Genomic DNA, 27,035 nt, shown 5'->3' on the forward strand with positions numbered 1-27,035 from the left:
CAACTCGCTTTCTTGTGAGCTGGCTGCAACACCGCAGGATGGCTTCAGGCCGTAATCTGGTTCCTGCACGGCACGCTGAGCCTTTGGTTATTTCCTCTTCCTGGTGGGAAATGAGAGTTAAATTTGCCCGTCCAGACACCTCCAGCTAGTCTCTCATTGGTTCTCCCTATTCCTGTTCATCTTCCGCTGAAATTTCAAACTGGGCCAAACATGAGGTTAAAGGCGCTGACTCTCCAAGTGGGGAGAGTGTTAGTAAAGCGTCTGGAATGTTGCACCCGAGTACCAGGGGAGGAAAACTGAGACATATTTGAACACGTCTCCCGATCACATGGTTGATCATACTCTAGGTTCCACATGCATGTTTTAGCTGAAGGAAGAATACCTTAAACCTGGAGAGTTGAAACCCGTGGAATGGGTACCATGCAATATGACTTCAAAGGGTCTTCATTTGCGCACCGAACCTCTCCAATCCTATCAGTGCTGCGTTTATGCCCCTGTACACATGCTTGATTCTCTTTCAGAGACATAGCAATCCATAGGTTTTAAGATACTTACTAGTCAGGTACATTCTTAGGCGTTTAATATGCGGTGTTGAGTCCATTTCGTTGAGCAAGGAGTAGCTCTTGTCTATTCCATATTTGGCTTAAGGAACTTTATCTGTGCTCATTTCAATCTCTGGTTTTATGCAGCACCCCAACTCACCTTTCCCCTTAAGCAAGCATAAGTTGGTTTTCTAAATTTGAGACCCTGTTCTGTTCTGTAATTCAGTTCCTGTGTAGCCAAGTTTACATTCCGTGTATTACTGATATCTTATGATGTTTCTTTTTCTGTGTGACTTATTTCAGTTAGAATCATCATACCTGAATCCACTCATTGTGCTGCTAAGGGCCTGATGTCATAGAATTCATTGCTGAGTGATATTGCTTTGTAAGTAAATACCACAACTTCTTTATCCATTTTTCACTTTCTGCGATGTTGAACTTGTACTGTAAACGACGTTCTTGTAAACAGAGGCGTCCCAAACTTTGGGGTGGCTGTGTCTTTTTGATTTTAATATCCCTAAGCTATAGAACCATAAGTGGAAGTGCCCTAGGCTCTGTTGCTTTGTCTCTTAGATGTTTCAGGAAACACCATACACTTCTCCCGAGTGTCTGTTGGCAATTTACATCCCGCCCATCATCATAACAAGGCTCCCAGTTTTCCATGGCCTGTCCAGCCTTTCTGGATTTTACACTTTTTTCAGATGGCCCTTTTGACCGGGGGGAAGTGAGACTTCATTGTAGTGCAGATTTCCTTTGCAAGTTTGGTTGGTTGGCCAAAAAGGGCGTATGCGTTTTTTCCTGAATATATTCAGGAAAAAACGCATACGCCCTTTTTGGCCAAGTGCATCATTGTGGACGTTCTGCCTCTTTTCCTATGCTTTCAATGCAATTCCAGTCTACCTCCTGAAATCGGTTTCCTGCAATTCTGCCCCGCTTTCAAGTCCTCTTGGCAGCCTTCCTTCAGTATATTTTTGGATGATAGCTGTCATTTATAACTCTGCAGGATTGTGAATTACAGTGCTCCTGAGCTCCTTTCTTCAACTCGCTTACTCTTGAGCTGGACGCAACACCGCAGGATGGTTTCAGGCCCTAATCTGGTTCCGGCACGGCACGCTGAGCCTTTGGTTAATTGCTCTTCCTGGTGGGAAATGAGAGTTAACTTTGCCCGTCCAGACACCTCCAGCTAGTCTCTCATTGGTTCTCGCTATTCCTGTTCATCTTCCGCAGAAATTGCAAACTGGGCCAAACAGGAGGTTAAAGGGACTGACTCTCCAAGTGGGGAGAGTGTTAGTAAAGCGTCTGGAATGTTGCACCCGAGTACCAGGGTACGAAATCTGAGACATATTTGAACACGTCTCCCGTTCACACGGTTGATCATACTCTAGGTTCCACATGCATGTTTTAGCTGAAGGAAGAATACCTTAAACCTGGAGAGTTGAGACCCGTGGAATGGGTACCATGCAATATGACTTCAAAGGGTCTTCATTTGCTCACCGAACCTCTCCAATCCTATCACTGCTGCGTTTATGCCCCTGTACACACGCTTGATTCTCTTTTGGAGACATAGCAATCCATAGGTTTTAAGATACTTACTAGTCAGGTACATTCTTAGGCGTTTAATATGGGGTGTTGAGTCCATTTCGTTGAGCAAGGAGTAGCTCTTGTCTATTCCATATTTGGCTTAAGGAACTTTATCTGTGCTCATTTCAATCTCTGGTTTTATGCAGCACCCCAACTCACCTTTCCCCTTAAGCAAGCATAAGTTGGTTTTCTAAATTTGAGACCCTGTTCTGTTCTGTAATTCAGTTCCTGTGTAGCCAAGTTTACATTCCGTGTATTACTGATATCTTATGATATTTCTTTTTCTCTGTGACTTATTTCAATTAGAATCATCATACCTGAATCCACTCATTGTGCTGCTAAGGGCCTGATGACATAGATTTCATTGCTGAGTGATATTGCTTTGTAAGTAAATACCACAACTTCTTTATCCATTTTTCACTTTCTGCGATGTTGAACTTGTTCTGTAAACGAGGTTCTTGTAAACAGAGCCATTCCAAACTTTGGGGTGGCTGTGTCTTTTTGATTTTAATTTCCCTAAGCTATAGGACCATAAGTGGAAGTGCCCTAGGCTCTGTTGCTTTGTTTTTTAGATGTTTCAGGAAACACCATACACTTCTCCTGTGTGTGTGTTGGCAATTTACATCCCGCCCATCAGCATAACAAGGCTCCCAGTTCTCCATGGCCTGTCCTGCCTTTCTGGATTTTACACTTTTTTCAGATGGCTCTTTTGACCGGGGGGAAGTGAGACTTCATTGTAGTGCAGATTTCCTTTGCAAACTTGCTTGGTTGGCCAAAAAGGGCGTATGCGTTTTTTTCTGGAATATAGTCAGGAAAAAACGCATACGCCCTTTTTGGCCAAGTGCATCATTGTGGACTTTCTGCCTCTTTTCCTATGCTTTCAATGCAATTCCAGTCTACCTCCTGAAATCGGTTTCCTGCAATTCTGCCCCGCTTTCAAGTCCTCTTGGCAGCCTTACTTCAGTATATTTTTGGACGATAGCTGTCATTTATAACTCTGCAGGTTTGTGAATTACAGTGCCCCTGAGCTCCTTTCTTCAACTCGCTTTCTTTTGAGCTGACCTCAACACCGCAGGATGGCTTCAGGCCCTAATCTGGTTCCGGCACGGCACGCTGAGCCTTTGGTTATTTGCTCTTCCTGGTGGGAAATGTGAGTTAAATTTGCCCGTCCAGACACCTCCAGCTAGTCTCTCATTGGTTCTCCCTATTCCTGTTCATCTTCCGCAGAAATTGCAAACTGGGCCAAACAGGAGGTTAAAGGCGCTGACTCTCCAAGTGGGGAGAGTGTTAGTAAAGCGTCTGGAATGTTGCACCGAAGTACCAGGGGAGGAAAACTGAGACATATTTGAACACGTCTCCCGATCACATGGTTGATCATACTCTAGGTTCCACATGCATGTTTTAGCTGAAGGAAGAATACCTTAAACCTGGGTAGTTGAAACCCGTGGAATGGGTACCATGCAATATGACTTCAAAGGGTCTTCATTTGCTCACCGAACCTCTCCAATCCTATCACTGCTGCGTTTATGCTCCTGTACACATGCTTGGTTCTCTTTCGGAGACATAGCAATCCATAGGTTTTAAGATACTTACTAGTCAGGTACATTCTTAGGCGTTTAATATGCGGTGTTGAGTCTATTTCGTTGAGCAAGGAGTAGCTCTTGTCTATTCCATATTTGGCTTAAGGAACTTTATCTGTGCTCATTTCAATCTCTGGTTTTATGCAGCACCTCAACTCACCTTTCCCCTTAAGCAAGCATAAGTTGGTTTTCTAAAGTTGAGACCCTGTTCTGTTCTGTAATTCAGTTCCTGTGTAGCCAAGTTTACATTCCGTGTATTACTGATATCTTAGGATGTTTCTTTTTCTGTGTGACTTCTTTCAGTTAGAATCATCATACCTGAATCCATTCATTGTGCTGCAAAGGGCCTGATGACATAGATTTCATTGCTGAGTGATACTGCATTGTAGGTAAGTACCACAAGTTCTTTATCCATTTTTCACTTTCTGTGATATTGAACTTGTACGGTAAACGAGGTTCTTGTAAACAGAGGCGTCCCAAACTTTGGGGTGGCTGTGTCTTTTTGATTTTAATTTCCCTGAGCTATAGGACCATAAGAGGAAGTGCCCTAGGCTCTGTTGCTTTGTTTTTTAGATATTTCAGGAAACACCATACACTTCTCCCGAGTGTCTGTTGGCAATTTACATCCCGCCCATCAGCATAACAAGGCTCCCAGTTCTCCATGGCCTGTCCTGCCTTTCTGGATTTTACACTTTTTTCAGATGCCCTTTTGACCGGGGGGAAGTGAGACTTCATTGTAGTGCAGATTTCCTTTGCAAGCTTGCTTGGTTGGCCAAAAAGGGCGTATGCGTTTTTTCCTGAATATATTCAGGAAAAAACGCATACGCCCTTTTTGGCCAAGTGCATCATTGTGGACGTTCTGCCGCTTTTCCTATGCTTTCAATGCAATTCCAGTCTACCTCCTGAAATCGGTTTCCTGCAATTCTGCCCCGCTTTCAAGTCCTCTTGGCAGCCTTACTTCAGTATATTTTTGGACGATAGCTGTCATTTATAACTCTGCAGGTTTGTGAATTACAGTGCCCCTGAGCTCCTTTCTTCAACTCGCTTTCTTGTGAGCTGGCCGCAACACCGCAGGATGGCTTCAGGCCCTAATCTGGTTCCGGAACGGCACGCTGAGCCTTTGGTTAATTCCTCTTTTTGGTGGGAAATGAGAGTTAAATTTGCCCGTCCAGACACCTCCAGCTAGTCTGTCATTGGTTCTCGCTATTCCTGTTCATCTTCCGCAGAAATAGCAAACTGGGCCAAACAGGAGGTTAAAGGGACTGACTCTCCAAGTGGGGAGAGTGTTAGTAAAGCGTCTGGAATGTTGCACCCGAGTACCAGGGGAGGAAAACTGAGACATATTTGAACACGTCTTCCGATCACATGGTTGATCATACTCTAGGTTCCACATGCATGTTTTAGCTGAAGGAACAATACCTTAAACCTGGGTAGTTGAAACCCGTGGAATGGGTACCATGCAATATGACTTCAAAGGGTCTTCATTTGATCACCGAACCTCTCCAATCCTATCACTGCTGCGTTTATGTCCCTGTACACATGCTTGATTCTCTTTCGGAGACATAGCAATCCATAGGTTTTACGATACTTACTAGTCAGGTACATTCTTAGGCGTTTAATATGCGGTGTTGAGTCCATTTCGTTGAGCAAGGAGTAGCTCTTGTCTATTCCATATTTGGCTTAAGGAACTTTATCTGTGCTCATTTCAATCTCTGGTTTTATGCAGCACCCCAACTCACCTTTCCCCTTAAGCAAGCATAAGTTGGTTTTCTAAATTTGAGACCCTGTTCTGTTTTGGAATTCAGTTCCTGTTTAGCCAAGTTTACATTCCGTGTATTAGTGATATCTTATGATGTTTCTTTTTCTGTGTGACTTATTTCAGTTAGAATCATCGTACCTGAATCCACTCATTATGCTGCTACGGGCCTGATGACATAGATTTCATTGCTGAGTGATACTGCATTGTACGTAAGTACCACAAGTTCTTTATCCATTTTTCACTTTCTGCGATGTTGAATTTGTACGGTAAACGAGGTTCTTGTAAACAGAGGCGTCCCAAACTTTGGGGTGGCTGTGTCTTTTTCATTTTAATTTCCCTAAGCTATAGGACCATAAGTGGAAGTACCCTATGCTCTGTTGCTTTGTTTTTTAGATGTTTCAGGAAACACCATACACTTCTCCTGAGTGTGTGTTGGCAATTTACATCCCGCCCATCAGCATAACAAGGCTCCCTGTTCTCCATGGCCTGTCCTGCCTTTCTGGATTTTACACTTTTTTCAAATGGCCCTTTTGACCGGGGGGAAGTGAGACTTCATTGTAGTGCAGATTTCCTTTGCAAGCTTGCTTGGTTGGCCAAAAAGGGCGTATGCGTTTTTTCCTGAATATATTCAGGAAAAAACGCATACGCCCTTTTTGGCCAAGTGCATCATTGTGGACGCTCTGCCTCTTTTCCTATGCTTTCAATGCAATTCCAGTCTACCTCCTGAAATCGGTTTCCTGCAATTCTGCCCCGCTTTCAAGTCCTCTTGGCAGCCTTACTTCAGTATATTTTTGGACGATAGCTGTCATTTATAACTCTGCAGGTTTGTGAATTACAGTGCCCCTGAGCTCCTTTCTTCAACTCGCTTTCTTGTGAGCTGGCCGCAACACCGCAGGATGGCTTCAGGCCCTAATCTGGTTCCGGCACGGCACGCTGAGCCTTTGGTTATTTCCTCTTCCTGGTGGGAAATGACAGTTAAATTTGCCCGTCCAGACACCTCCAGCTTGTCTCTCATTGGTTCTCCCTATTCCTGTTCATCTTCCGCAGAAATTGCAAACTGGGCCAAACAGGAGGTTAAAGACGCTGACTTTCCAAGAGGGAAGAGTGTTAGTAAAGCGTCTGGAATGTTGCACCCGAGTACAAGGGGAGGAAAAGTGAGACATATTTGAACACGTCTCCCATTCACACGGTTGATCATACTCTGGGTTCCACATGCATGTTTTAGCTGAAGGAAGAATACCTTAAACCTGGAGAGTTGAGACCCGTGGAATGGGTACCATGCAATATGACTTCAAAGGGTCTTCATTTGCTCACCGAACCTCTCCAATCCTATCACTGCTGCGTTGATGCCCGTGTACACACGCTTGATTCTCTTTTGGAGACATAGCAATCCATAGGTTTTAAGATACTTACTAGTCAGGTACATTCTTAGGCGTTTAATATGGGGTGTTGAGTCCATTTCGTTGAGCAAGGAGTAGCTCTTGTCTATTCCATATTTGGCTTAAGGAACTTTATCTGTGCTCATTTCAATCTCTGGTTTTATGCAGCACCCCAACTCACCTTTCCCCTTAAGCAAGCATAAGTTGGTTTTCTAAATTTGAGACCCTGTTCTGTTCTCTAATTCAGTTCCTGTGTAGCCAAGTTTACATTCCGTGTATTAGTTATGTCTTATGATGTTTCTTTTTCTGTGTGACTTATTTCAGTTAGAATCATCATACCTGAATCCACTCATTATGCTGCTACGGGCCTGATGACATAGATTTCATTGCTGAGTGATACTGCATTGTACTTATGTACCACAAGTTCTTTATCCATTTTTCACTTTCTGTGATATTGAACTTGTACAGTAAACGAGGTTCTTGTAAACAGAGGCGTCCCAAGCTTTGGGGACGCTGTGTCTTTTTGATTTTAATTTCCCTAAGCTATAGGACCATAAGTGGAAGTGCCCTAGGCTCTGTTGCTTTGTTTTTTAGATGTTTCAAAAACACCATACACTTCTCCCGAGTGTCTGTTGGCAATTTACATCCCGCCCATCAGCATAACAAGGCTCCCAGTTCTCCATGGCCTGTCCTGCCTTTCTGGATTTTACACTTTTTTTAGATGGCCCTTTTGACCGGGGGGAAGTGAGACTTCATTTTAGTGCCGATTTCCTTTGCAAGCTTGCTTGGTTGGCCAAAAAGGGCGTATGCGTTTTTTCCTGAGGAAAAAAGGCATACGCCCTTTTTGGCCAAGTGCATCATTGTGGACGTTCTGCCTCTTTTCCTATGCTTTCAATGCAATTCCAGTCTACCTCCTGAAATCGGTTTCCTGCAATTCTGCCCCGCTTTCAAGTCCTCTTGGCAGCCTTACTTCAGTATATTTTTGGACGATAGCTGTCATTTATAACTCTGCAGGTTTGTGAATTACAGTGCCCCTGAGCTCCTTTCTTCAACTCGCTTTCTTGTGACCTGGCCGCAACACCGCAGGATGGCTTCAGGCCCTAATCTGGTTCCAGCACGGCACGCTGAGCCTTTGGTTAATTGCTCTTCCTGGTGGGAAATGAGAGTTAAATTTGCCCGTCCAGACACCTCCAGCTAGTCTCTCATTGGTTCTCGCTATTCCTGTTCATCTTCCGCAGAAATTGCAAACTGGGCCAAACAGGAGGTTAAAGGGACTGACTCTCCAAGTGGGGAGAGTGTTAGTAAAGCGTCTGGAATGTTGCACCCGAGTACCAGGGTACGAAAACTGAGACATATTTGAACACGTCTCCCGATCACATTGTTGATCATACTCTAGGTTCCACATGCATGTTTTAGCTGAGGGAAGAATACCTTAAACCTGGAGTGTTGAGACCCGTGGAATGGGTACCATGCAATATGACTTCAAAGGGTCTTCATTTGCTCACCGAACCTCTCCAATCCTATCACTGCTGCGTTTATGCCCCTGTACACACGCTTGATTCTCTTTTGGAGACATAGCAATCCATAGGTTTTAAGATACTTACTAGTCAGGTACATTCTTAGGCGTTTAATATGGCGTGTTGAGTCCATTTCGTTGAGCAAGGAGTAGCTCTTGTCTATTCCATATTTGGCTGAAGGAACTTTATCTGTGCTCATTTCAATCTCTGGTTTTATGCAGCACCCCAACTCACCTTTCCCCTTAAGCAAGCATAAGTTGGTTTTCTAAATTTGAGACCCTGTTCTGTTTTGCAATTCAGTTCCTGTGTAGCCAAGTTTACATTCCGTGTATTACTGATATCTTATGATGTTTCTTTTTCTGTGTGACTTATTTCAGTTAGAATCATCGTACCTGAATCCACTCATTATGCTGCTACGGGCCTGATGACATAGATTTCATTGCTGAGTGATATTGTTTTGTAAGCAAATACCACAAGTTCTTTATCCATTTTTCACTTTCTGCGATGTTGAACTTGTACTGTAAACGACGTTCTTGTAAACAGAGGCGTCCCAAGCTTTGGGGACGCTGTGTCTTTTTGATTTTAATTTCCCTAAGCTATAGGACCATAAGTGGAAGTGCCCTAGGCTCTGTTGCTTTGTTTTTTAGATGTTTCAGGAAACACCATACACTTCTCCCGAGTGTCTGTTGGCAATTTCCATCCCGCCCATCAGCATAACAAGGCTCCCAGTTCTCCATGGCCTCTCCTGCTTTTCTGGATTTTACACTTTTTTCAGATGGCCCTTTTGACCGGGGGGAAGTGAGACTTCATTGTAGTGCAGATTTCCTTTGCAAGCTTGCTTGGTTGGCCAAAAAGTGCGTATGCGTTTTTTCCTGAATATATTCAGGAAAAAACGCATACGCTCTTTTTGGCCAAGTGCATCATTGTGGACGCTCTGCCTCTTTTCCTATGCTTTCAATGCAATTCCAGTCTACCTCCTGAAATCGGTTTCCTGCAATTCTGCCCCGCTTTCAAGTCCTCTTGGCAGCCTTACTTCAGTATATTTTTGGACGATAGCTGTCATTTATAACTCTGCAGGTTTGTGAATTACAGTGCCCCTGAGCTCCTTTCTTCAACTCGCTTTCTTGTGAGCTGGCCGCAACACCGCAGGATGGCTTCAGGCCCTAATCTGGTTCCGGCACGGCACGCTGAGCCTTTGGTTATTTCCTCTTCCTGGTGGGAAATGAGAGTTAAATTTGCCCGTCCAGACACCTCCAGCTAGTCTCTCATTGGTTCTCCCTATTCCTGTTCATCTTCCGCAGAAATTGCAAACTGGGCCAAACAGGAGGTTAAAGGCGCTGACTCTCCAAGTGGGGAGAGTGTTAGTAAAGCGTCTGGAATGTTGCACCCGAGTACAAGGGGAGGAAAACTGAGACATATTTGAACACGTCTCCCGTTCACACGGTTGATCATACTCTGGGTTCCACATGCATGTTTTAGCTGAAGGAAGAATACCTTAAACCTGGAGAGTTGAGACCCGTGGAATGGGTACCATGCAATATGACTTCAAAGGGTCTTCATTTGCTCACCGAACCTCTCCAATCCTATCACTGCTGCGTTTATGCCCCTGTACACACGCTTGATTCTCTTTTGGAGACATAGCAATCCATAGGTTTTAAGATACTTACTAGTCAGGTACATTCTTAGGCGTTTAATATGGCGTGTTGAGTCCATTTCGTTGAGCAAGGAGTAGCTCTTGTCTATTCCATATTTGGCTTAAGGAACTTTATCTGTGCTCATTTCAATCTCTGGTTTTATGCAGCACCCCAACTCACCTTTCCCCTTAAGCAAGCATAAGTTGGTTTTCTAAATTTGAGACCCTGTTCTGTTTTGGAATTCAGTTCCTGTGTAGCCAAGTTTACATTCCGTGTATTACTGATATCTTATGATGTTTCTTTTTCTGTGTGACTTATTTCAGTTAGAATCATCGTACCTGAATCCACTCATTATGCTGCTACGGGCCTGATGACATAGATTTCATTGCTGAGTGATATTGTTTTGTAAGCAAATACCACAAGTTCTTTATCCATTTTTCACTTTCTGCGATGTTGAACTTGTACTGTAAACGAGGTTCTTGTAAACAGAGGCGTCCCAAGCTTTGGGGACGCTGTGTCTTTTCGATTTTAATTTCCCTAAGCTATAGGACCATAAGTGGAAGTGCCCTAGGCTCTGTTGCTTTGTTTTTTAGATGTTTCAGGAAACACCATACACTTCTCCCGAGTGTCTGTTGGCAATTTCCATCCCGCCCATCAGCATAACAAGGCTCCCAGTTCTCCATGGCCTCTCCTGCTTTTCTGGATTTTACACTTTTTTCAGATGGCCCTTTTGACCGGGGGGAAGTGAGACTTCATTGTAGTGCAGATTTCCTTTGCAAGCTTGCTTGGTTGGCCAAAAAGTGCGTATGCGTTTTTTCCTGAATATATTCAGGAAAAAACGCATACGCCCTTTTTGGCCAAGTGCATCATTGTGGACGCTCTGCCTCTTTTCCTATGCTTTCAATGCAATTCCAGTCTACCTCCTGAAATCGGTTTCCTGCAATTCTGCCCCGCTTTCAAGTCCTCTTGGCAGCCTTACTTCAGTATATTTTTGGACGATAGCTGTCACTTATAACTCTGCAGGTTTGTGAATTACAGTGCCCCTGAGCTCCTTTCTTCAACTCGCTTTCTTGTGACCTGGCCGCAACACCGCAGGATGGCTTCAGGCCCTAATCTGGTTCCGGCACGGCACGCTGAGCCTTTGGTTAATTGTTCTTCCTGGTGGGAAATGAGAGTTAAATTTGCCCGTCCAGACACCTCCAGCTAGTCTCTCATTGGTTCTCGCTATTCCTGTTCATCTTCCGCAGAAATTGCAAACTGGGCCAAACAGGAGGTTAAAGGCGCTGACTCTCCAAGTGGGGAGAGTGTTAGTAAAGCGTCTGGAATGTTGCACCCGAGTACCAGGGTACGAAAACTGAGACATATTTGAACACGTCTCCCGATCACATGGTTGATCATACTCTAGGTTCCACATGCATGTTTTAGCTGAAGGAAGAATACCTTAAACCTGGAGTGTTGAGACCCGTGGAATGGGTACCATGCAATATGACTTCAAAGGGTCTTCATTTGCTCACCGAAACTCTCCAATCCTATCACTGCTGCGTTTACGCCCCTGTACACACGCTTGATTCTCTTTTGGAGACATAGCAATCCATAGGTTTTAAGATACTTACTAGTCAGGTACATTCCTAGGCGTTTAATATGGGGTGTTGAGTCCATTTCGTTGAGCAAGGAGTAGCTCTTGTCTATTCCATATTTGGCTTAAGGAACTTTATCTGTGCTCATTTCAATCTCTGGTTTTATGCAGCACCCCAACTCACCTTTACCCTTAAGCAAGCATAAGTTGGTTTTCTAAATTTAAGACCCTGTTCTGTTTTGGAATTCAGTTCCTGTGTAGCCAAGTTTACATTCCATGTATTACTGATATCTTATGATGTTTCTTTTTCTGTGTGACTTATTTCAGTTAGAAACATCGTACCTGAATCCACTCATTATGCTGCTACGGGCCTGATGACATAGATTTCATTGCTGAGTGATATTGCTTTGTAAGCAAATACCACAAGTTCTTTATCCATTTTTCACTTTCTGCGATGTTGAACTTGTACTGTAAACGAGGTTCTTGTAAACAGCGGCGTCCCAAGCTTTGGGGATGCTGTGTCTTTTTGATTTTAATTTCCCTAAGCTATAGGACCATAAGTGGAAGTGCCCTAGGCTCTGTTGCTTTGTTTTTTAGATGTTTCAGGAAACACCATACACTTCTCCCGAGTGTCTGTTGGCAATTTACATCCCGCCCATCAGCATAACAAGGCTCCCAGTTCTCCATGGCCTCTCCTGCTTTTCTGGATTTTACACTTTTTTCAGATGGCCCTTTTGACCGGGGGGAAGTGAGACTTCATTGTAGTGCAGATTTCCTTTGCAAGCTTGCTTGGTTGGCCAAAAAGGGCGTATGCGTTTTTCCCTGAATATATTCAGGAAAAAACGCATACGCCCTTTTTGGCCAAGTGCATCATTGTGGACGCTCTGCCTCTTTTCCTATGCTTTCAATGCAATTCCAGTCTACCTCCTGAAATCGGTTTCCTGCAATTCTGCCCCGCTTTCAAGTCCTCTTGGCAGCCTTACTTCAGTATATTTTTGGACGATAGCTGTCATTTATAACTCTGCAGGTTTGTGAATTACAGTGCCCCTGAGCTCCTTTCTTCAACTCGCTTTCTTGTGACCTGGCCGCAACACCGCAGGATGGCTTCAGGCCCTAATCTGGTTCCGGCACGGCACGCTGAGCCTTTGGTTAATTGTTCTTCCTGGTGGGAAATGAGAGTTAAATTTGCCCGTCCAGACACCTCCAGCTAGTCTCTCATTGGTTCTCGCTATTCCTGTTCATCTTCCGCAGAAATTGCAAACTGGGCCAAACAGGAGGTTAAAGGCGCTGACTCTCCAAGTGGGGAGAGTGTTAGTAAAGCGTCTGGAATGTTGCACCCGAGTACCAGGGTACGAAAACTGAGACATATTTGAACACGTCTCCCGATCACATGGTTGATCATACTCTGTGTTCCACATGCATGTTTTAGCTGAAGGAAGAATACCTTAAACCTGGAGAGTTGAGACCCGTGTAATGGGTACCATGCAATATGACTTCAAAGGGTCTTCATTTGCTCACCGAACCTCTCCAAACCTATCACTGCTGCGTTTATGCCCCTGTACACACGCTTGATTCTCTTTTGGAGACATAGCAATCCATAGGTTTTAAGATACTTACTAGTCAGGTACATTCTTAGCCGTTTAATATGGGGTGTTGAGTCCATTTCGTTGAGCAAGGAGTAGCTCTTGTCTATTCCATATTTGGCTTAAGGAACTTTATCTGTGCTCATTTCAATCTCTGGTTTTATGCAGCACCCCAACTCACCTTTCCCCTTAAGCAAGCATAAGTTGGCTTTCTAAATTTGAGACCCTGTTCTGTTCTCTAATTCAGTTCCTCTGTAGCCAAGTTTACATTCCGTGTATTAGTGATGTCTTATGATGTTTCTTTTTCTGTGTGACTTATTGCAGTTAGAATCATCGTACCTGAATCCACTCATTATGCTGCTATGGGCCTGATGACATAGATTTCATTGCTGAGTGATACTGCATTGTACGTAAGTACCACAAGTTCTTTATCCATTTTTCACTTTCTGTGATATTGAACTTGTACGGTAAACGAGGTTCTTGTAAACAGAGGTGTCCCAAACTTTGGGGTGGCTGTGTCTTTTTGATTTTAATTTCCCTAAGCTATAGGACCATAAGTGGAAGTGCCCTAGGCTCTGTTGCTTTGTTTTTTAGATGTTTCAGGAAACACCATACACTTCTCCCGAGTGTCTGTTGGCAATTTCCATCCCGCCCATCAGCATAACAAGGCTCCCAGTTCTCCATGGCCTGTCCTGCCTTTCTGGATTTTACACCTTTTTCAGATGGCCCTTTTGACCGGGGGGAAGTGAGACTTCATTGTAGTGCAGATTTCCTTTGCAAGCTTGGTTGGTTGGCCAAAAAGGGCGTATGCGTTTTTTCCTGAATATATTCAGGAAAAAACGCATACGTCCTTTTTGGCCAAGTGCATCATTGTGGACGTTCTGCCTCTTTTCCTATGCTTTCAATGCAATTCCAGTCTACCTCCTGAAATCGGTTTCCTGCAATTCTGCCCTGCTTTCAAGTCCTCTTGGCAGCCTTCGTTCAGTATATTTTTGGACGATAGCTGTCATTTATAACTCTGCAGGTTTGTGAATTACAGTGCTCCTGAGCTCCTTTCTTCAACTCGCTTTCTTTTGAGCTGGCCGCAACACCGCAGGATGGCTTCAGGCCCTAATCTGGTTCCGGCATGGCACGCTGAGCCTTTGGTTATTTCCTCTTCCTGGTGGGAAATGAGAGTTAAATTTGCCCGTCCAGACACCTCCAGCTAGTCTCTCATTGGTTCTCCCTATTCCTGTTCATCTTCCGCAGAAATTGCAAACTGGGCCAAACAGGAGGTTAAAGGCGCTGACTCTCCAAGTGGGGAGAATGTTAGTAAAGCGTCTTGAATGTTGCACTCAAGTACCAGGGGAGGAAAACTGAGACATATTTGAACACGTCTCCCGTTCACACGGTTGATCATACTCTGGGTTCCACATGCATGTTTTAGCAGAAGGAAGAATACCTTAAACCTGGAGAGTTGAGACCCGTGGAATGGGTACCATGCAATATGACTTCAAAGGGTCTTCATTTGCTCACGGAACGTCTCCAATCCTATCACTGCTGCGATTATGCCCCTGTACACACACTTGATTCTCTTTTGGAGACATAGCAATCCATAGGTTTTAAGATACTTACTAGTCAGGTACATTCTTAGGCGTTTAATATGGGGTGTTGAGTCCATTTCGTTGAGCAAGGAGTAGCTCTTTTCTATTCCATATTTGGCTTAAGGAAATTTATCTGTGCTCATTTCAATCTCTGGTTTTATGCAGCACCCCAACTCACCTTTCCCCTTAAGCAAGCATAAGTTGGTTTTCTAAATTTGAGACCCTGTTCTGTTTTGGAATTCAGTTCCTGTGTAGCCAAGTTTACATTCCGTGTATTAGTGATATCTTATGATGTTTCTTTTTCTGTGTGACTTATTTCAGTTAGAATCATCGTACCTGAATCCACTCATTATGCTGCTACGGGCCTGATGACATAGATTTCATTGCTGAGTGATACTGCATTGTACGTAAGTACCACAAGTTCTTTATCCATTTTTCACTTTCTGTGATATTGAACTTGTACGGTAAACGAGGTTCTTGTAAACAGAGGCGTCCCAAACTTTGGGGTGGCTGTGTCTTTTTGATTTTAATTTCCCTAAGCTATAGGACCATAAGTGGAAGTGCCCTAGGCTCTGTTGCTTTGTTTCTTAGATGTTTCAGGAAACACCATACACTTCTCCCGAGTGTCTGTTGGCAATTTACATCCCGCCCATCAGCATAACAAGGCTCTCAGTTCTCCATGGCCTGTCGTGCCTTTCTGGATTTTACGCTTTTTTCAGATGGCCCGTTTAACCGGGGGGAAGTGAGACTTCATTGTAGTGCAGATTTCCTTTGCAAGCTTGCTTGGTTGGCCAAAAAGGGCGTATGCGTTTTTTCCTGAATATATTCAGGAACAAACGCATACGTCCTTTTTGGCCAAGTGCATCATTGTGGACGCTCTGCCTCTTTTCCTATGCTTTCAATGCAATTCCAGTCTACCTCCTGAAATCGGTTTCCTGCAATTCTGCCCCGCTTTCAAGTCCTCTTGGCAGCCTTACTTCAGTATATTTTTGGACGATAGCTGTCATTTATAACTCTGCAGGTTTGTGAATTACAGTGTCCCTGAGCTCCTTTCTTCAACTCGCTTTCTTGTGAGCTGGCCGCAACACCGCAGGATGGCTTCAGGCCCTAATCTTGTTCCGGCACGGCACGCTGAGCCTTTGGTTATTTCCTCTTCCTGGTGGGAAATGAGAGTTAAATTTGCGTGTCCAGACACCTCCAGCTAGTCTCTCATTGGTTCTCCCTATTCCTGTTCATCTTCCGCAGAAATTGCAAACTGGGCCAAACAGGTGGTTAAAGGCGCTGACTCTCCAAGTGGGAGAGTGTTAGTAAAGCATCTGGAATGTTGCACAAGAGTACCAGGAGAGGAAAACTGAGACATATTTGAACACGTCTCCGATTCACACGGTTGATCATACTCTGGGTTCCACATGCATATTTTAGCTGAAGGAAGAATACCTTAAACCTGGAGAGTTGAGACCCGTGTAATGGGTACCATGCAATATGACTTCAAAGGGTCTTCATTTGCTCACCGAAACTCTCCAATCCTATCACTGCTGCGTTTACTCCCCTGTACACACGCTTGATTCTCTTTTGGAGACATAGCAATCCATAGGTTTTAAGATACTTACTAGTCAGGTACATTCTTAGGCGTTTAATATGGGGTGTTGAGTCCATTTCGTTGAGCAAGGAGTAGCTCTTGTCTATTCCATATTTGGCTTAAGGAACTTTATCTGTGCTCATTTCAATCTCTGGTTTTATGCAGCACCCCAACTCACCTTTACCCTTAAGCAAGCATAAGTTGGTTTTCTAAATTTAAGACCCTGTTCTGTTTTGGAATTCAGTTCCTGTGTAGCCAAGTTTACATTCCGTGTATTACTGATATCTTATGATGTTTCTTTTTCTGTGTGACTTATTTCAGTTAGAAACATCGTACCTGAATCCACTCATTATGCTGCTACGGGCCTGATGACATAGATTTCATTGCTGAGTGATATTGCTTTGTAAGCAAATACCACAAGTTCTTTATCCATTTTTCACTTTCTGCGATGTTGAACTTGTACTGTAAACGAGGTTCTTGTAAACAGTGGCGTCCCAAGCTTTGGGGATGCTGTGTCTTTTTGATTTTAATTTCCCTAAGCTATAGGACCATAAGTGGAAGTGCCCTAGGCTCTGTTGCTTTGTTTTTTAGATGTTTCAGGAAACACCATACACTTCTCCCGAGTGTCTGTTGGCAATTTCCATCCCGCCCATCAGCATAACAAGGCTCCCAGTTCTCCATGGCCTCTCCTGCTTTTCTGGATTTTACACTTTTTTCAGATGGCCCTTTTGACCGGGGGGAAGTGAGACTTCATTGTAGTGCAGATTTCCTTTGCAAGCTTGCTTGGTTGGCCAAAAAGGGCGTATGCGTTTTTCCCTGAATATATTCAGGAAAAAACGCATACGCCCTTTTTGGCCAAGTGCATCATTGTGGACGCTCTGCCTCTTTTCCTATGCTTTCAATGCAATTCCAGTCTACCTCCTGAAATCGGTTTCCTGCAATTCTGCCCCGCTTTCAAGTCCTCTTGGCAGCCTTACTTCAGTATATTTTTGGACGATAGCTGTCATTTATAACTCTGCAGGTTTGTGAATTACAGTGCCCCTGAGCTCCTTTCTTCAACTCGCTTTCTTGTGAGCTGGCCGCAACACCGCAGGATGGCTTCAGGCCCTAATCTGGTTCTGGCACGGCACGCTGAGCCTTTGGTTAATTGTTCTTCCTGGTGGGAAATGAGAGTTAAATTTGCCCGTCCAGACACCTCCAGCTAGTCTCTCATTGGTTCTCGCTATTCCTGTTCATCTTCCGCAGAAATTGCAAACTGGGCCAAACAGGAGGTTAAAGGCGCTGACTCTCCAAGTGGGGAGAGTGTTAGTAAAGCGTCTGGAATGTTGCACCCGAGTACCAGGGTACGAAAACTGAGACATATTTGAACACGTCTCCCGATCACATGGTTGATCATACTCTGGGTTCCACATGCATGTTTTAGCTGAAGGAAGAATACCTTAAACCTGGAGAGTTGAGACCCGTGTAATGGGTACCATGCAATATGACTTCAAAGGGTCTTCATTTGCTCACCGAACCTCTCCAATCCTATCACTGCTGCGTTTATGCCCCTGTACACACGCTTGATTCTCTTTTGGAGACATAGCAATCCATAGGTTTTAAGATACTTACTAGTCAGGTACATTCTTAGGCGTTTAATATGGGGTGTTGAGTCCATTTCGTTGAGCAAGGAGTAGCTCTTGTCTATTCCATATTTGGCTTAAGGAACTTTATCTGTGCTCATTTCAATCTCTGGTTTTATGCAGCACCCCAACTCACCTTTCCCCTTAAGCAAGCATAAGTTGGCTTTCTAAATTTGAGACCCTGTTCTGTTCTCTAATTCAGTTCCTGTGTAGCCAAGTTTACATTCCGTGTATTAGTGATGTCTTATGATGTTTCTTTTTCTGTGTGACTTATTGCAGTTAGAATCATCGTACCTGAATCCACTCATTATGCTGCTATGGGCCTGATGACATAGATTTCATTGCTGAGTGATACTGCATTGTACGTAAGTACCACAAGTTCTTTATCCATTTTTCACTTTCTGTGATATTGAACTTGTACGGTAAACGAGGTTCTTGTAAACAGAGGCGTCCCAAACTTTGGGGTGGCTGTGTCTTTTTGATTTTAATTTCCCTAAGCTATAGGACCATAAGTGGAAGTGCCCTAGGCTCTGTTGCTTTGTTTTTTAGATGTTTCAGGAAACACCATACACTTCTCCCGAGTGTCTGTTGGCAATTTCCATCCCGCCCATCAGCATAACAAGGCTCCCAGTTCTCCATGGCCTGTCCTGCCTTTCTGGATTTTACACCTTTTTCAGATGGCCCTTTTGACCGGGGGGAAGTGAGACTTCATTGTAGTGCAGATTTCCTTTGCAAGCTTGGTTGGTTGGCCAAAAAGGGCGTATGCGTTTTTTCCTGAATATATTCAGGAAAAAACGCATACGTCCTTTTTGGCCAAGTGCATCATTGTGGACGTTCTGCCTCTTTTCCTATGCTTTCAATGCAATTCCAGTCTACCTCCTGAAATCGGTTTCCTGCAATTCTGCCCTGCTTTGAAGTCCTCTTGGCAGCCTTCTTTCAGTATATTTTTGGACGATAGCTGTCATTTATAACTCTGCAGGTTTGTGAATTACAGTGCTCTTGAGCTCCTTTCTTCAACTCGCTTTCTTTTGAGCTGGCCGCAACACCGCAGGATGGCTTCAGGCCCTAATCTGGTTCCGGCATGGCACGCTGAGCCTTTGGTTATTTCCTCTTCCTGGTGGGAAATGAGAGTTAAATTTGCCCGTCCAGACACCTCCAGCTAGTCTCTCATTGGTTCTCCCTATTCCTGTTCATCTTCCGCAGAAATTGCAAACTGGGCCAAACAGGAGGTTAAAGGCGCTGACTCTCCAAGTGGGGAGAATGTTAGTAAAGCGTCTTGAATGTTGCACTCAAGTACCAGGGGAGGAAAACTGAGACATATTTGAACACGTCTCCCGTTCACACGGTTGATCATACTCTGGGTTCCACATGCATGTTTTAGCAGAAGGAAGAATACCTTAAACCTGGAGAGTTGAGACCCGTGGAATGGGTACCATGCAATATGACTTCAAAGGGTCTTCATTTGCTCACGGAACGTCTCCAATCCTATCACTGCTGCGATTATGCCCCTGTACACACACTTGATTCTCTTTTGGAGACATAGCAATCCATAGGTTTTAAGATACTTACTAGTCAGGTACATTCTTAGGCGTTTAATATGGGGTGTTGAGTCCATTTCGTTGAGCAAGGAGTAGCTCTTTTCTATTCCATATTTGGCTTAAGGAAATTTATCTGTGCTCATTTCAATCTCTGGTTTTATGCAGCACCCCAACTCACCTTTCCCCTTAAGCAAGCATAAGTTGGTTTTCTAAATTTGAGACCCTGTTCTGTTTTGGAATTCAGTTCCTGTGTAGCCAAGTTTACATTCCGTGTATTAGTGATATCTTATGATGTTTCTTTTTCTGTGTGACTTATTTCAGTTAGAATCATCGTACCTGAATCCACTCATTATGCTGCTACGGGCCTGATGACATAGATTTCATTGCTGAGTGATACTGCATTGTACGTAAGTACCACAAGTTCTTTATCCATTTTTCACTTTCTGTGATATTGAACTTGTACGGTAAACGAGGTTCTTGTAAACAGAGGCGTCCCAAACATTGGGGTGGCTGTGTCTTTTTGATTTTAATTTCCCTAAGCTATAGGACCATAAGTGGAAGTGCCCTAGGCTCTGTTGCTTTGTTTCTTAGATGATTCAGGAAACACCATACACTTCTCCCGAGTGTCTGTTGGCAATTTACATCCCGCCCATCAGCATAACAAGGCTCTCAGTTCTCCATGGCCTGTCGTGCCTTTCTGGATTTTACGCTTTTTTCAGATGGCCCGTTTAACCGGGGGGAAGTGAGACTTCATTGTAGTGCAGATTTCCTTTGCAAGCTTGCTTGGTTGGCCAAAAAGGGCGTATGCGTTTTTTCCTGAATATATTCAGGAACAAACGCATACGTCCTTTTTGGCCAAGTGCATCATTGTGGACGCTCTGCCTCTTTTCCTATGCTTTCAATGCAATTCCAGTCTACCTCCTGAAATCGGTTTCCTGCAATTCTGCCCCGCTTTCAAGTCCTCTTGGCAGCCTTACTTCAGTATATTTTTGGACGATAGCTGTCATTTATAACTCTGCAGGTTTGTGAATTACAGTGTCCCTGAGCTCCTTTCTTCAACTCGCTTTCTTGTGAGCTGGCCGCAACACCGCAGGATGGCTTCAGGCCCTAATCTTGTTCCGGCACGGCACGCTGAGCCTTTGGTTATTTCCTCTTCCTGGTGGGAAATGAGAGTTAAATTTGCGTGTCCAGACACCTCCAGCTAGTCTCTCATTGGTTCTCCCTATTCCTGTTCATCTTCCGCAGAAATTGCAAACTGGGCCAAACAGGTGGTTAAAGGCGCTGACTCTCCAAGTGGGAGAGTGTTAGTAAAGCATCTGGAATGTTGCACAAGAGTACCAGGAGAGGAAAACTGAGACATATTTGAACACGTCTCCGATTCACACGGTTGATCATACTCTGGGTTCCACATGCATATTTTAGCTGAAGGAAGAATACCTTAAACCTGGAGAGTTGAGACCCGTGTAATGGGTACCATGCAATATGACTTCAAAGGGTCTTCATTTGCTCACCGAACCTCTCCAATCCTATCACTGCTGCGTTTATGCCCCTGTACACATGCTTGATTCTCTTTCGGAGACATAGCATTCCATAGGTTTTAAGATACTTACTAGTCAGGTACATTCTTAGGCGTTTAATATGCGGTGTTGAGTCCATTTCGTTGAGCAAGGAGTAGCTCTTGTCTATTCCATATTTGGCTTAAGGAACTTTATCTGTGCTCATTTCGATCTCTGGTTTTATGCAGCACCCCAACTCACCTTTCCCCTTAAGCAAGCATAAGTTGGTTTTCTAAATTTGAGACCCTGTTCTGTTCTGTAATTCAGTTCCTGTGTAGCCAAGTTTACATTCCGTGTATTAGTGATATCTTATGATGTTTCTTTTTCTGTGTGACTTATTTCAGTTAGAATCATCGTACCTGAATCCACTCATTATGCTGCTATGGGCCTGATGACATAGATTTCATTGCTGAGTGATACTGCATTGTACGTAAGTACCACAAGTTCTTTATCCATTTTTCACTTTCAGTGATATTGAACTTGTACGGTAACCGAAGTTCTTGTAAACAGAGGTGTCCCAAACTTTGGGGTGGCTGTGTCTTTTTGATTTTAATTTCCCTAAGCTATAGGACCATAAGTGGAAGTGCCCTAGGCTCTGTTGCTTTGTTTTTTAGATGTTTCAGGAAACACCATACACTTCTCCCGAGTGTCTGTTGGCAATTTCCATCCCGCCCATCAGCATAACAAGGCTCCCAGTTCTCCATGGCCTGTCCTGCCTTTCTGGATTTTACACCTTTTTCAGATGGCCCTTTTGACCGGGGGGAAGTGAGACTTCATTGTAGTGCAGATTTCCTTTGCAAGCTTGGTTGGTTGGCCAAAAATTGCGTATGCGTTTTTTCCTGAATATATTTAGGAAAAAACGCATATGCCCTTTTTGGCCAAGTGCATCATTGTGGACGTTCTGCCTCTTTTCCTATGCTTTCAATGCAATTCCAGTCTACCTCCTGAAATCGGTTTCCTGCAATTCTGCCCTGCTTTCAAGTCCTCTTGGCAGCCTTCCTTCAGTATATTTTTGGACGATAGCTGTCATTTATAACTCTGCAGGTTTGTGAATTACAGTGCCCCTGAGCTCCTTTCTTCAACTCGCTTTCTTTTGAGCTGGCCGCAACACCGCAGGATGGCTTCAGGCCCTAATCTGGTTCCGGCATGGCACGCTGAGCCTTTGGTTATTTCCTCTTCCTGGTGGGAAATGAGAGTTAAATTTGCGTGTCCAGACACCTCCAGCTAGTCTCTCATTTGTTCTCCCTATTCCTGTTCATCTTCCGCAGCAATTGCAAACTGGGCCAAACAGGAAGTTAAAGGCGCTGACTCTCCAAGTGGGGAGAGTGTTAGTAAAGCGTCTGGAATGTTGCACCCGAGTACCAGGGGAGGAAAACTGAGACATATTTGAACACATCTCCCGTTCACATGGTTGATCATACTCTGGGTTCCACATGCATGTTTTAGCAGAAGGAAGAATACCTTAAACCTGGAGAGTTGAGACCCGTGTAATGGGTACCATGCAATATGATTTCAAAGGGTTTCATTTGCTCACCGAACCTCTCCAATCCTATCACTGCTGCGATTATGCCCCTGTACACACACTTGATTCTCTTTTGGAGACATAGCAATCCATAGGTTTTAAGATACTTACTAGTCAGGTACATTCTTAGGCGTTTAATATGGGGTGTTGAGTCCATTTCGTTGAGCAAGGAGTAGCTCTTGTCTATTCCATATTTGGCTTAAGGAACTTTATCTGTGCTCATTTCAATCTCTGGTTTTATGCAGCACCCCAACTCACCTTTCCCCTTAAGGAAGCATAAGTTGGTTTTCTAAATTTGAGACCCTGTTCTGTTTTGGAATTCAGTTCCTGTGTAGCCAAGTTTACATTCCGTGTATTACTGATATCTTATGATGTTTCTCTTTCTGTGTGACTTATTTCAGTTAGAATCATCGTACCTGAATCCACTCATTATGCTGCTACGGGCCTGATGACATAGATTTCATTGCTGAGTCATACTGCATTGTACGTAAGTACCACAAGTTCTTTATCCATTTTTCACTTTCTGTGATATTGAACTTGTACGGTAAATGAGGTTCTTGTAAACAGAGGCGTTCCAAACTTTGGGGTGGCTGTGTCTTTTTGATTTTAATTTCCCTAAGCTATAGGACCATAAGTGGAAGTGCCCTAGGCTCTGTAGCTTTGTTTTTTAGATATTTCAGGAAACACCATACACTTCTCCCGAGTGTCTGTTGGCAATTTCCATCTCGCCCATCAGCATAACAAGGCTCCCAGTTCTCCATGGCCTGTCCTGCCTTTCTGGATTTTACGCTTTTTTCAGGTGGACCGTTTGACCGGGGGGAAGTGAGACTTCATTGTAGTGCAGATTTCTTTGCAAGCTTGCTTGGTTGGCCAAAAGGGGTGTATGCGTTTTTAACTGAATATATTCAGGAAAAAACGCATACGCCCTTTTTGGCCAAGTGCATCATTGTGGCCGCTCTGCCTCTTTTCCTATGCTTTCAATGCAATTCCAGTCTACCTCCAGAAATCGGTTTCCTGCAATTCTGCCCCGCTTTCAAGTCCTCTTGGCAGCCTTACTTCAGTATATTTTTGGACGATAGCTGTCATTTATAACTCTGCAGGTTTGTGAATTACAGTGACCTTGAGCTCCTTTCTTCAACTCGCTTTCTTGTGAGCTGGCCGCAACACCACAGGATGGCTTCAGGCCCTAATCTGGTTCCGGTGTGGCACGGTGAGCCTTTAGTTACTTCCGCTTCCTGGTGGGAAATGAGAGTTAAATTTGCCCGTCTAGACACCTCCAGCTAGTCTCTCATTGGTTCTCGCTATTCCTGTTCATCTTCCGCAGAAATTGCAAACTGGGCCAAACAGGAGGTTAAAGGGACTGACTCTCCAAGTCGGGAGAGTGTTAGTAAAGCGTCTGGGATGTTGCACCCGAGTACCAGGGTACGAAAACTGAGACATATTTGAACATGTCTCCCGATCACATGGTTGATCATACTCTAGGTTCCACATGCATGTTTTAGCTGAAGGAAGAATACCTTAAACCTGGGTACTTGAAACCCGTGGAATGGGTACCATGCAATATGACTTCAAAGGGTCTTCATTTGCTCACCGAACCTCTCCAATCCTATCACTGCTGCGTTTATGTCCCTGTACACATGCTTGATTCCCTTTCGGAGACATAGCAATCCATAGGTTTTAAGATACTTACTAGTCAGGTACATTCTTAGGCGTTTAATATGCGGTGTTGAGTCCATTTCGTTGAACAAGGAGTAGCTCTTGTCTATTCCATATTTGGCTTAAGGAACTTTATCTGTGCTCATTTCAATCTCTGGTTTTATGCAGCACCCCAACTCACCTTTTCCCTTAAGCAAGCATAAGTTGGTTTTCTAAATTTGAGACCCTGTTATGTTTTGTAATTCAGTTCCTGTGTAGCCAAGTTTACATTCCGTGTATTAGTGATATCTTATGATGTTTCTTTTTCTGTGTTACTTATTTCAGTTAGAATCATCGTACCTGAATCCACTCATTGTGCTCCTAAGGGCCTGATGACATAGATTTCATTGCTGAGTGATATTGCTTTGTAAGTAAATACCACAACTTCTTTATCCATTTTTCACTTTCTGCGATGTTGAACTTGTACTGTAAACGAGGTTCTTGTAAACAGAGCCGTCCCAAACTTTGGGATGGCTGTGTCTTTTTGAATTTAATTTCCCTAAGCTATAGGACCCTAAGTGGAAGTGCCCTAGGCTCTGTTGCTTTGTTTTTTAGATGTTTCAGGAAACACCATACACTTCTCCCGAGTGTCTGTTGGCAATTTACATCCCGCCCATCAGCATAACAAGGCTCCCAGTTCTCCATGGCCTGTCCTGCCTTTCTGGATTTTACACTTTTTTCAGATGGCCCTTTTGACTGGGGGGATGTGAGACTTCATTGTAGTGCAGATTTCCTTTGCAAGCTTGCTTGGTTGGCCAAAAAGGGCGTATGCGTTTTTTCCTGAATATATTCAGGAAAAAACCCATACGCCCTTTTTGGCCAAGTGCATCATTGTGGACGTTCTGCCTCTTTTCCTATGCTTTCAATGCAATTCCAGTCTACCTCCTGATATCGGTTTCCTGCAATTCTGCGCCGCTTTCAAGTCCTCTTGGCAGCCTTACTTCAGTATATTTTTGGACGATAGCTGTCATTTATAACTCTGCAGGTTTGTGAATTACAGTGCCCCTGAGCTCCTTTCTTCAACTCGCTTTCTTGTGAGCTGGCCGCAACACCGCAGGATGGCTTCAGGCCCTAATCTGGTTCCGGCACGGCACGCTGAGCCTTTGGTTATTTCCTCTTCCTGGTGGGAAATGAGAGTTAAATTTGCCCGTCCAGACACCTCCAGCTAGCCTCTCATTGGTTCTCGCTATTCCTGTTCATCTTCCGCAGAAATTGCAAACTGGGCCAAACAGGAGGTTAAAGGGACTGACTCTCAAAGTGGGGAGAGTGTTAGTAAAGCGTCTGGAATGTTGCACCCGAGTACCAGGGGAGGAAAACTGAGACATATTTGAACACGTCTCCCGATCACATGGTTGATCATACTCTAGGTTCCACATGCATGTTTTAGCTGAAGGAAGAATACCTTAAACCTGGGTAGTTGAAACCCGTGGAATGGGTACCATGCAATATGACTTCAAAGGGTCTTCATTTGCTCACCGAACCTCTCCAATCCTATCACTGCTGCGTTTATGCCCCTGTACACATGCTTGATTCTCTTTCGGAGACATAGCAATCCATAGGTTTTAAGATACTTACTAGTCAGGTACATTCTTAGGCGTTTAATATGCGGTGTTGAGTCCATTTCGTTGAGCAAGGAGTAGCTCTTGTCTATTCCATATTTGGCTTAAGGAACTTTATCTGTGCTCATTTCAATCTCTGGTTTTATGCAGCACCCCAACTCACCTTTACCCTTAAGCAAGCATAAGTTGTTTTTCTAAATTTGAGACCCTGTTCTGTTCTGTAATTCAGTTCCTGTGTAGCCAAGTTTACATTCCGTGTATTAGTGATATCTTATGATGTTTCTTTTTCTGTGTGACTTATTTCAGTTAGAATCATCATACCTGAATCCACTCATTGTGTTGCTAAGGGCCTGATGACATAGATTTCATTGCTGAGTGATATTGCTTTGTAAGTGAATACCACAACTTCTTTATCCATTTTTCACTTTCTGCGATGTTGAACTTGTACTGTAAACGAGGTTCTTGTAAACAGAGCCGTTCCAAACTTTGGGGTGGCTGTGTCTTTTTGAATTTAATTTCCCTAAGCTATAGGACCATAAGTGGCAGTGCCCTAGGCTCTGTTGCTTTGTTTTTTAGATGTTTCAGGAAACACCATACACTTCTCCCAAGTGTCTGTTGGCAATTTACATCCCGCCCATCAGCATAACAAGGCTCCCAGTTCTCCATGGCCTGTTGCCTTTCTGGATTTTACACTTTTTTCAGATGGCCCTTTTGACCGGGGGGAAGTGAGACTTCATTGTAGTGCAGATTTCCTTTGCAAGCTTGCTTGGTTGGCCAAAAAGGGCGTATGCGTTTTTTCCTGAATATATTCAGGATAAAACGCATACGCCCTTTTTGGCCAAGTGCATCATTGTGGACGTTCTGCCTCTTTTCCTATGCTTTCAATGCAATTCCAGTCTACCTCCTGAAATCGGTTTCCTGCAATTCTGCCCCGCTTTCAAGTCCTCTTGGCAGCCTTACTTCAGTCTATTTTTGGACGATAGCTGTCATTTATAACTCTGCAGGTTTGTGAATTACAGTGCCCCTGAGCTCCTTTCTTCAACTCGCTTTCTTGTGACCTGGCCGCAACACCACAGGATGGCTTCAGGCCCTAATCTGGTTCCGGCACGGCACGCTGAGCCTTTGGTTATTTCCTCTTCCTGGTGGGAAATGAGAGTTAAATTTGCCCGTCCATACACCTCCAGCTAGCCTCTCATTGGTTCTCGCTATTCCTGTTCATCTTCCGCAGAA

The 27,035-nt window shown here is 44.0% G+C and overlaps 1 long non-coding RNA gene across 3 annotated transcripts in view; it reads left to right on the plus strand.

The window, feature by feature from the left end:
* Window positions 1-27,035, plus strand: part of LOC307190094 — a 275,853-nt gene that overhangs the window by 22,791 nt on the left and 226,027 nt on the right. For all 3 annotated transcript variants that reach the window (XR_013829401.1, XR_013829402.1, XR_013829403.1), the window contains exon 2: window positions 7,166-7,255. This is a non-coding gene — a long non-coding RNA (uncharacterized lncRNA). The remainder of the gene's footprint in view (window positions 1-7,165; window positions 7,256-27,035) is intronic.

The sequence above is a fragment of the Stenella coeruleoalba genome (genome assembly GCF_951394435.1).
Source record: "Stenella coeruleoalba genome assembly, chromosome: 8".
NCBI lineage: Eukaryota > Metazoa > Chordata > Mammalia > Artiodactyla > Delphinidae > Stenella > Stenella coeruleoalba.